The following is a 10215-nucleotide window of genomic DNA, read 5'->3' as shown; positions in this document are numbered from 1 at the left end:
CGACCAGCCAGACGGACGGACGGACATCGTGTAATCGATTCAGAAAGTGATTCTAAGTCGATCGGTATACTTTAAGGTTAGACTAATATTTTTGGGCGTTACAAACATCTGAACAAACGCATTATACCCTCCCCACTATGGTGGTGTAGGGTATAATTAGAACTTTCGAAATTCCGCAAAACATGTATGACAAATTTATTTATTTATTTATTTAATAGAAAAACATTTTTTTTACATACTAGATAACAATATTGCACAGATTTGGCATAGCCTTATATCTAAAGTATTATAATGGTATTTAGAGGAGATATCTTCGTTTATATAATCAATAACAATCTGAAGGAAAACTATTAACAAAAACCTTCAACAGAAAATAATTTATAATTATATAAAAAAAAAAATTGTAAGAACTTAACGTGAATACTTTGACAAAGAAATAGAACATAAGCAGGAAATAACAAAAAATGTTTAGTAATAATAATTATGCTGTTATGAAGTTATTAATTTGAATTGTATTAATAAAAATAATAATAATAATAATTTAACAAAGAAATACATGCAACGAATATACAAAGTATATGAAAAATAACAAAAAAGTTATAATAATATAATTATAAACTTTTTAAATTTAAAATTAAAAGAGAAAAAAAAAATATTTATTATATTAAGAATTAGTAAAGTGTAGTTATAAGAGGATTATCAGAAAAAGTGCAGTTTAATCTAAAACGGTTGGTGAGGATTTCAATAGCTTGTGATACAGTTTTAGTGTTACTGATTACATGCAATCTTGAAGTGGAGAAATGCCATGGTAATTTAAGAACCATTTTTAAAATTTTGTTTTGGGCTATCTGCAGACGTTTCAAATGAGTCTTAGCACAGTTCCCCCAGATTGGACAACCATAGAGGATTATTGCCTGAAAGATGGTTTTCACGATTATAATTTTATTAGAGTTACTGAGGAGTGAGTTTCTATTTATGAGTGGATATAATATATTCCTATATTTGTTAACTTTATTGATAATATGGCTTATATGAGAGTTAAATGTCAACTTGGTGTCTAAACAGATACCTAAATATCGAATGTTATCTGACCAATTAATGCTATTGCCCAAAAGAGTTAGATTACAACTAGGTAGATAACAAGATTTTCTTTTTCTTGTGAAAAAGATAGCTTGTGTCTTTTCAGGATTAATTTTTATTTTCCATTTAGCATAATAATCTTCCAACCTGTCCAAGGAACATTGAAGTTCAGTCAGAATATTCTGACTGAGTTCATGAGTGAAATAAACTGCCAGATCATCAGCGTAAGCAGCGAAGTTGCATGGAAAGATTGAGGGCATGTCAGCACAAAAAATATTGTAAAGTATTGGACCGAGAACGGATCCCTGGGGAACCCCCGAAGAAATATTGGTAAGATCTGAGAAGCAATTTCCTACAGAAACACAAAAGTACCTATCTTTTAGAAAATTCTTAATTAACTTAATTAGATACAGTGGAAAATTAAACTGAATGAGTTTGTACACTAACCCACTATGCCATACCGAGTCGAAAGCCTTTTCAATATCGAGTAGTACAAGTGCAGTGGATTGGCCTGATACCAGGCCAGATTTTATATCATTGCAAATTCTCTTGACTTGATGAATAGTCGAGTGTGCTCTTCTGAAGCCGAATTGTTCGTCAGGTAAAATGTGGTTATTGTTGATAAATTCCAGAATCTTAAAATTTAAAATATTTTCCAAAATTTTTCCTAGACCACTTAACAAACTGATTGGTCTGTAGTTTTCAGGTTTATTGGATGCTTTACCAGGTTTATGTATGGGTATAATTTTTGCCGTTTTCCATGTTTTAGGAAAGTACTGATTACTCAAACAAGAATTGTAAATATTTGTAAGATAAGTGAGAGCAATTTTCGGCAGGTTTTTTAACATCAGGTTGTTAATGTCATCCAATCCACATGATTTCCTCTTACTAAGGTTATTTATAATATTTTCGACATCAGTTACTGTAACGTGCTCCGAAATTGGAGTAGATATGTACAATGATTCAAAAAAGTTAACAGCTTGATTAACAGTAGTTACATGGTCATCTGAACCCAAATTTTCTGAAACTCTATGATTGAGTTCAAAAGCTTTAGCAAATGCATTTGCTTTGTCTTCTTCACAAGTTAAAGTTCCATCATTTGTCAAAAGAGAATGACAATTATTTGTCTTTCTCTTCAAGATTTTCGCAACATTCCAGAAAGGCTTAGATCCCTTGTCCATTGTAGATAATTTAGCATTCCACTGACGATTTCTGTGTATATATATCTCACTGCGAATGAGAGCAGAGTACCTGTTAATTGCCAGATAATCGGAAATATTTCTATACCTTATCCAATTCCTACGAAAGGAATTCCTAAGTTTAATTAATTGTAAAATATAATTAGGAAGCTGAACAAAATTTGTTTTTGGGGGAGATTTGGGAACCGATTGCCTAACAGATTCCAATAAAATATTAGTGAAAAACTCAACATTGGCATCTATAACCTCGGTAGAGTTCGAATTAGAATCCATTGGTGTATTATGCAGAGAATTATTTATAATACGTTTATATTTAACCCAGTTTGCACGTCCGAAATTATAAATCATATTTTCAATAATAGGAATAGTTGTAGATATATCAAAAGAAACTGGTAGGTGATCAGAACTTAGGTCATTGATAGTACGAGGGTGGGATATAAATTGTGGTATATTGGAAAGAACTAAATCAAGGGTAGATGGATTAATATTTGGAGCAGAAGGAATATAAGTGGGAGAGTTTGGAAACAAAATTGATATAGGAAAGTAAGATGTGAATTCGTTAAGAATATTGCCCCATTGGTTGGCTCGTAAGCAGTTCCAATTTCTATGTCTGGAGTTCAAATCACCACATATCAGATATTTATTGTTAGTATTCAAAAGTTTACGTAAATCACTTTTAAATTTTGACCTAAGAGAACTATTATTCTGTCCTCCAGGAAAATATACACTATGAATATTTATAACTAAACCATTACCGCAATGTATCCTAATACCGACATTTTCAATTACATGAGTTTTAATGTTGGGAATTACTGTGAAGGTAATTGTTTTTTTCACAAGTATGGCAACACCACCACCGTTTTGACATACACGATCTTCTCTTATACACGAATAATTTGGATGATATAGATTATTTGATTGAGTGAGCCAGGTCTCACTCAAGAGACAAATATCTATATCATTAGTATTTAAAAAAATTATAAATTCAGTAATTTTGTTACGGATACTTCTACAGTTCCAAAAAACTATTTTTTTATTTAACAGAGCCATATTTTATACATTTTTATAAACAAACTTAAAAGCTAATTGAGTTATAACACCAAATTGTTCTTGTTTATTTTTACATTCACTTAGTTTAGTGATTAATTCCATTGTGAGATCAATAAATTCTTGCTCTGAGAATAGATCTCTTTGATAATTATTAATGGTAGAATGATTATTGTTTAAATTGAAGTTATTTGTTTCTCTGTTGTTATTGTTACTAAGGTTACTATGGTTTGGTCTCCAAATTTTATGAGAATGTTGAATAGGTAAAGTTGAATCATTATTATTAAAGAGATGTGGAAAATTAATTAAGTCATTGTTTATATTTGGTTGTTTGTTTGGTCTCTGAGAATGAATTGGTCGACTTGAAACCTTCTCTCTCATTTGAATATATGCAGAGCGGCTAGGGCACGTGGGATCAGTAGCTTTGTGATTATTACCACAGTTTGCACATTGAATCTTATCTTCAGATTTACAGTCAATTGTTCTATGTTTTTCTGCACAATTGGCACATCTAGCCTTAACGTTACACCCCTTTTCCCCGTGACCGAACATTTGGCACTTCCTACATTGCACCGGTTTGTTTTTTATTTTACGTTGATATTCCCAAGATATAATGGTACGAAAAAGAGATTTAACATTTTTTCTTAGATCAATCATTTTTACTGTACCGTTTTTAAAGTAAACGATGTAAATTGAATCAATATAATTTTGAAATGTTCTCTTAATAAGTTTAACTTCTGTACACTCTAAACCAAGAGAAACCAGTTCGTTTTTTACTTGCATTTCAGTTTTGCAGTCGAGCCCGTGTAGAATGACTTTGAAAGGTTTATTGTTTTTGTTTTCGTGAGTAAAAAATTGACAATTATTTTCACGCAAAATTATTGATATTAAATTATACGTTTCTATAGTTTCACACATGATTTTTAAACCAATCGACATCTTTTTAATAAGGAATTTTGTTACACCTTTATTATTTAATAATTTTAATATATCTTCAGTATTTTGTGTTAACACTTTGATTGGCGATATTTTGATAGTTTGGCTTTTTTGGATTTTTTCACTGTCCATTTCAGTTACATCATCATCATCTTTATCAAAAACTTGCAATGGGGTCCAGAAATTCATTCTGGACCCAGTTTTTTTAATTTTTGATGAAGACATAGGGTCTTCATCAATAAAAGCAGAACTACGTTTGGTAATTTTTATTGTTTTAATAGCAGCGGCGAAAAGAAAATAACACGTCTAACGTAAGCAGTAGCCAAAACAAGACTCGTATGACAAATATTACTGAATTCAGAAGAGAAATGGTTCAAAAATTTATTTATTTTTTATCGAAATTTTTCGATTCTGTTATAATCGGTTAATTACCTTAAACAACATGAATGTTAAAGAAATTCATACAAAATATTAAATAAGGATCACATATGAGGGGCTTAGAGCACAAGGGATTCAAGTGACTAATGTTTAATAATGAGAAAAATGAGGTTAAAGTTAATTTACAATAAAAAATGTTAGATGCTATCTGGAATATAGCTTTTTAATTAATGGAGATCCTGAGATATATTTTAATATAACACGATAAAAAATACCATACTTTCCATATACAAATACCCAAAAATTACCTTTGAAGTGAGGAAAGTCAACTTATACCCCTTGTGCTTTAATTTTTTTCAAAGTTCTGAATTACCTAATAAGAAAACCACATAGACTCAATTTTTTTATTAACATTTTATTAAGAAAAGCTTTTATGGTTCATTGTTACATTTTTTAGTCGTCATAATCAGATTCCATGACATCATCGGGGTCATCATCACCTTGACTTTCGATTCTTTTCGGAATTTATTCCATTCCATCGTGAGGAAGTGCTTTAAACCATTCATGGTAAATTGGTGGTATATAGCAAAGAAGATCCTGTAGGTTCTTGAATTTCTGGAATATTATTGTTTTGACGCTGTTTTTTGGAGGATGTTGTGGTAGTAACTACACGACTCGGTCAACATTTCGAGCTTTCAGATTTAGTTTGGTGAAGTTTTCTTGCACATTCATAAGAACATTTTTGCATAAGATGATCAGATTCAGAAAATTCGTCAATATTATTTTCAGATTCACTTATTTTTAATGATGTTACGTACCATAAATAATAAAAAATCAACAATTATTAATATACTCGATTCCATTATTTTATGTTACTTTTTCTTTTTTGGAAAATAATCCACAAAGGTATTTGAAACAGGTGTTTTGATAACAAGTGGTGGAATTAATTGCTAGATTTTAGCTGATCACTCATCTCAATTCACTAAATCAGTCCATGCGAAAAATTAATTTTAATAATTGCTTAGAGCACAAGGGGTTTAAGTGCTTATGTACCCCTTGTGCTCCAACCGAAAAAGGTATTTTAATGACAAGTGCTAGAATTGGTCGCCATATCTCGCTAACGGATGAGAATCCCACATTCAACTATTGTGCTATGAACTTCTCTGAACTTCACCTACTAACTCCATATGTTAACTCAATTTGAGAAAAAAAGGCACTTGAACCCCTTGTGCTCTAAGCCCCTCATATTGCAACAATGAACTGGTCAAATAAAAATAGAGAGATAAACATGTTATTATAATCCAGGTATCATGTTCGGTTTATGTCAACCACTGCACTTAGATCTTGTAAATGCTTGCAGTAATTAATATCATTAAATTATTATGTTTTCTCTGTTACAGCTTCTTAGTTTTGCCACCCAGTGTCTGCCTGTAATACATGGTGTTTTAAGTGTTGATGGTTTTGGGTGGTTTGTGGACATTTGTGTATTTCAAAGTTGGAATTTTAAAACACTTTTACTGAATAAACAACGATAAATTTTGTTGACATTCAAATTGTTCTTGCTGGGTATTGTAGTTTTTGCTTGGGTATTACTTAAAATGTTAGTAAACAGCATCCTTGTGATTGTCTTATTATAATTTTACAAAACCCCTAAAAGTAGTTGTAATAAGTTTGTCCTTTGGTTTAACAGATTTCGACCGCCATCGTTTTCATGAATTGAATTGTGAAATAAGTTAAAAATATAATTTTAAATTCAACTGCATAATTATCGGATATTACACTGTGCATAAAATTGACACTTTTTCTTCTGTACAGATGGGCACCCATCGGCTTAAATTAATTCTGGTGCGCTGAATTCAGTGGTGCTAACCGTTTTTTAGGTTAGCTCGTATTTTCGAGATATACCGTTATTTCGAAAATGGAGGAGGTTGCATAACATATATTCGCGTAACTCAAAAACGGTTTAGTTTATGGAATAAACTGAAAAACCGAGATTCCGCGGTTGGCACCACTGAATTCATCATACACGAATTAGTTTAACCCACCGGATGCCCCGCTTGACAGTTTTCTCAACTAGCACAGTGTTATCAACGACGGGTTGACGATATCATTACTGGACTGGTGACGGGTGGATTTTTTTCTTTTATTGTCTAACAACACTGAATAAAACTAAGATAACATTGTGACACCAGTCACGTGTGATCTGAGCAAAAAGATATTACTGTATTACACCAAGATACATTTTTTCAAGATCTAAGTAGTGTTTATTAAATTCGTCTTATACTCAGCACTTTACGGTTTAATAATAAAATTATCTTACAACAATTTAATTATTGTCTTAAATCATAATAAGCCATTGTTTATAAATATTTAAATGCCTTGATGTGCATTTCGAAAACTGAAGTGTGTTTAAAGTGTGTACAAATACAAATAAATTAAATATTTTAAATTAGTATTTCTTACCATATTTTAGAGATTTTAATAAGACAAATTTTAGAACCATGTTTCTTGAAAAAAAACTAATATCTTAATTATCTATATGATATTTAAATGTTTTTACACGATTTGCTGATGTGATTTTCCAGGGACTTTAATAAGTCCTAATATAAAACAGTTTATTACACTGTCCAACAAATTGAGACTTTTTGGAACATAATAGCGACCCTATAATTCGGAAAGGGCACACAGAGGGATTTTGGTGTCAAAAAGTAAATTTTTCAAACACTTAATTTAAAAAATCAAATGATACGGTTTTGTAGAGAAATGTTTAAAGATGAAATGTACACTTATAGTTTTAAGAAAAATTTAATTTTATTTTTAAAAAATTGATGTAAAGTCCATGCAAGAGTGTTAAGCAAAAATTTACTTATATTTTCACGCAATTTAGTGGTTTATATATGGGGGATTTCATGTCAAGTGAACCAACTTTTGAAATCGATGTCTTCCGATCGGGATGAAATTTGCACCAAGGTTAGCTCTATTGGATAGTAACTCAGACACAATTTTTCAACAACATCGGTCGAGAACTCTCTGAGTTATAGGGGGTAAAATTTTGACAATTTGGTCAAACAGGGGTTTTTTCTTATCCATGTAACTTATTACCTATTGTTCTTAGCAAAATGCGTTCCAAATAGTATAGATAGCCATTTCTTCGATCTTTCGAAAAAAAATATTTAAAAAAAAAAATAAAAATTTTTTAATATTTTTTTTCCGAAATCAAAAACTTTTTTGACTTTTTTTTAAAATACGCTATTTTTTTTTTTTTTTTTTTTTTCTTAAAATAAAGTTTAGATATTTTCCTTGAACACCTACTTGGTCGCTTAGTGGGATGCGAGTGGGATATCTATCAAAATAAATATTTTGTAACTCAAAACATAAAATTTTTGACTTTTTTTGCAAAATCAAAAACTTTGTTGACTTTTTTTTTCAAAATGGACCCTTTTTTAATCTTTTTTTTTAGGTCAAACAAAAGCTTAGATATTATCCTTGAAGACCCTTTTGGTCGCTTAGTGGGATGCGAGTGGGATATCTATCAAAATAAATATTTTTTAACTCAAGACTTACAATTTTTGACTTTTTTTTTTGCAAATACGATTTTTTTTAAAAAATTGTATGTCTTGCGTTACAAAATATTTATTTTGATAGATATCCTACTCGCATCCCACTAAGGGACTAAAAATATCTTAAAGGAATGGACCTAAGCTTTCTTTTGACTACAAAAAAAATTTTAAAAAAAGGGCCCATTTGGAAAAAAAATCGTATTTGCAAAAAAAAAAGTCAAAAATTGTAAGTCTTGAGTTAAAAAATATTTATTTTGATAGATATCCCACTCGCATCCCACTAAGCGACCAAAAGGGTCTTCAAGGATAATATCTAAGCTTTTGTTTGACCTAAAAAAAAAGATTAAAAAAGGGTCCATTTTGAAAAAAAAAGTCAACAAAGTTTTTGATTTTGCAAAAAAAGTCAAAAATTTTATGTTTTGAGTTACAAAATATTTATTTTGATAGATATCCCACTCGCATCCCACTAAGCGACCAAGTAGGTGTTCAAGGAAAATATCTAAACTTTATTTTAAGAAAAAAAAAAAAAAAAAAAAAATAGCGTATTTTAAAAAAAAGTCAAAAAAGTTTTTGATTTCGGAAAAAAAATATTAAAAATTTTTTATTTTTTTTTTTAAATATTTTTTTTCGAAAGATCGAAGAAATAGCTATCTATACTATTTGGAACACATTTTGCTAAGAACAATAGGTAATAAGTTACATGGATAAGAAAAAACCCCTGTTTGACCAAATTGTCAAAATTTTACCCCCTATAACTCAGAGAGTTCTCGACCGATGTTGTTGAAAAATTGTGTCTGAGTTACTATCCAATAGAGCTAACCTTGGTGCAAATTTCATCCCGATCGGAAGACATCGATTTCAAAAGTTGGTTCACTTGACATGAAATCCCCCATATATATAATTTTCCTAATAATACCATTTACCTTTAACATATTTGAAAAATATAACATTTCTCCATAAATAAATAAAAAAACAAGTAAGAAAGTATGGTCGGGCTTGACCATACTTTCTTGCAACGTAATGGTATGGGGGTTGTTTTTCTGCTGCTGGAGTTGGCCCATCGCTCTAAATTAATTATATAATGGATGGATTTATCTATAGAGACATCTTGGAAAGAGTAATGCTTCCAAATTCTGAGGATAAGTAATAAGCCACTTGGATGAGTTATTCAGCACTATAACGACCACAAGCACTCTTCACATATTGTTAAATCGTGGTTAGCTCAAAAAAGAGTTTCGGTAATGGAATGGCCACCACAATTACCAGATCTAAATCACATTGAGAACATTTGGGAAATCGTTAATCAAAGAATCGACCCCGAAAATTGCACTAATTCAGATATTATGTTTCAAGGATTGGTAGATGCTTGGAACGCTATTCCTGCAAATTTTATTACCAATTTGATAGCTTCACTGCCTTGCCGATGTAAGGCCGTCATTGAAAATATAGGATTTGCCACGAAATATTAAGTTTTATAGACAGAAATGTTTTAATAGCAATTAGTTGCATATGTTTTGGCCAATGAAATATCAACCCATACGTAGTTTTTTAATTTTTTTTTTCTTTTCAATGCAAAAAATTCTGAATTAAATTTCATATTCTTATTTTTAAAGCATTAATTAAAAAATATTATAAGCAAATTAATATTTTTGTTTACATCTTAAACTAGTTTAAACCACTTTTATAAAATTCTGTTGCTGGTTGCATATGTTTTGACCACCACTGTATGTAAATTATCTCGATCTTTTTTTGTTTTTAGTTATGGAAAATATCAGCTATATTTGCTATAAAATTCTGAAGAAAGTCAAAACAACTTGCTAATAGTTACTTCGTACCTATAAAAAGTTAGATGCTTCCAAATTTTGAACTAGTAAAAATTTCTGTATTTTTTACGTTTTTACCAAAAAAAAGTCACTATATTTTTTCATTTGTAGAAAAAATTTTCTTCGGGACTATATAAAATTTGTATATGATCCTAAAAGAGAACCTAATGAAAAAGTGTGTAAACTAAAACT

The sequence above is a fragment of the Calliphora vicina genome, chromosome 1 (genome assembly GCF_958450345.1).
Source record: "Calliphora vicina chromosome 1, idCalVici1.1, whole genome shotgun sequence".
Lineage (NCBI taxonomy): Eukaryota > Metazoa > Arthropoda > Insecta > Diptera > Calliphoridae > Calliphora > Calliphora vicina.
The sequence above is the reverse complement of the archived record's forward strand: the minus strand, read 5'-3'. Positions refer to the sequence as shown.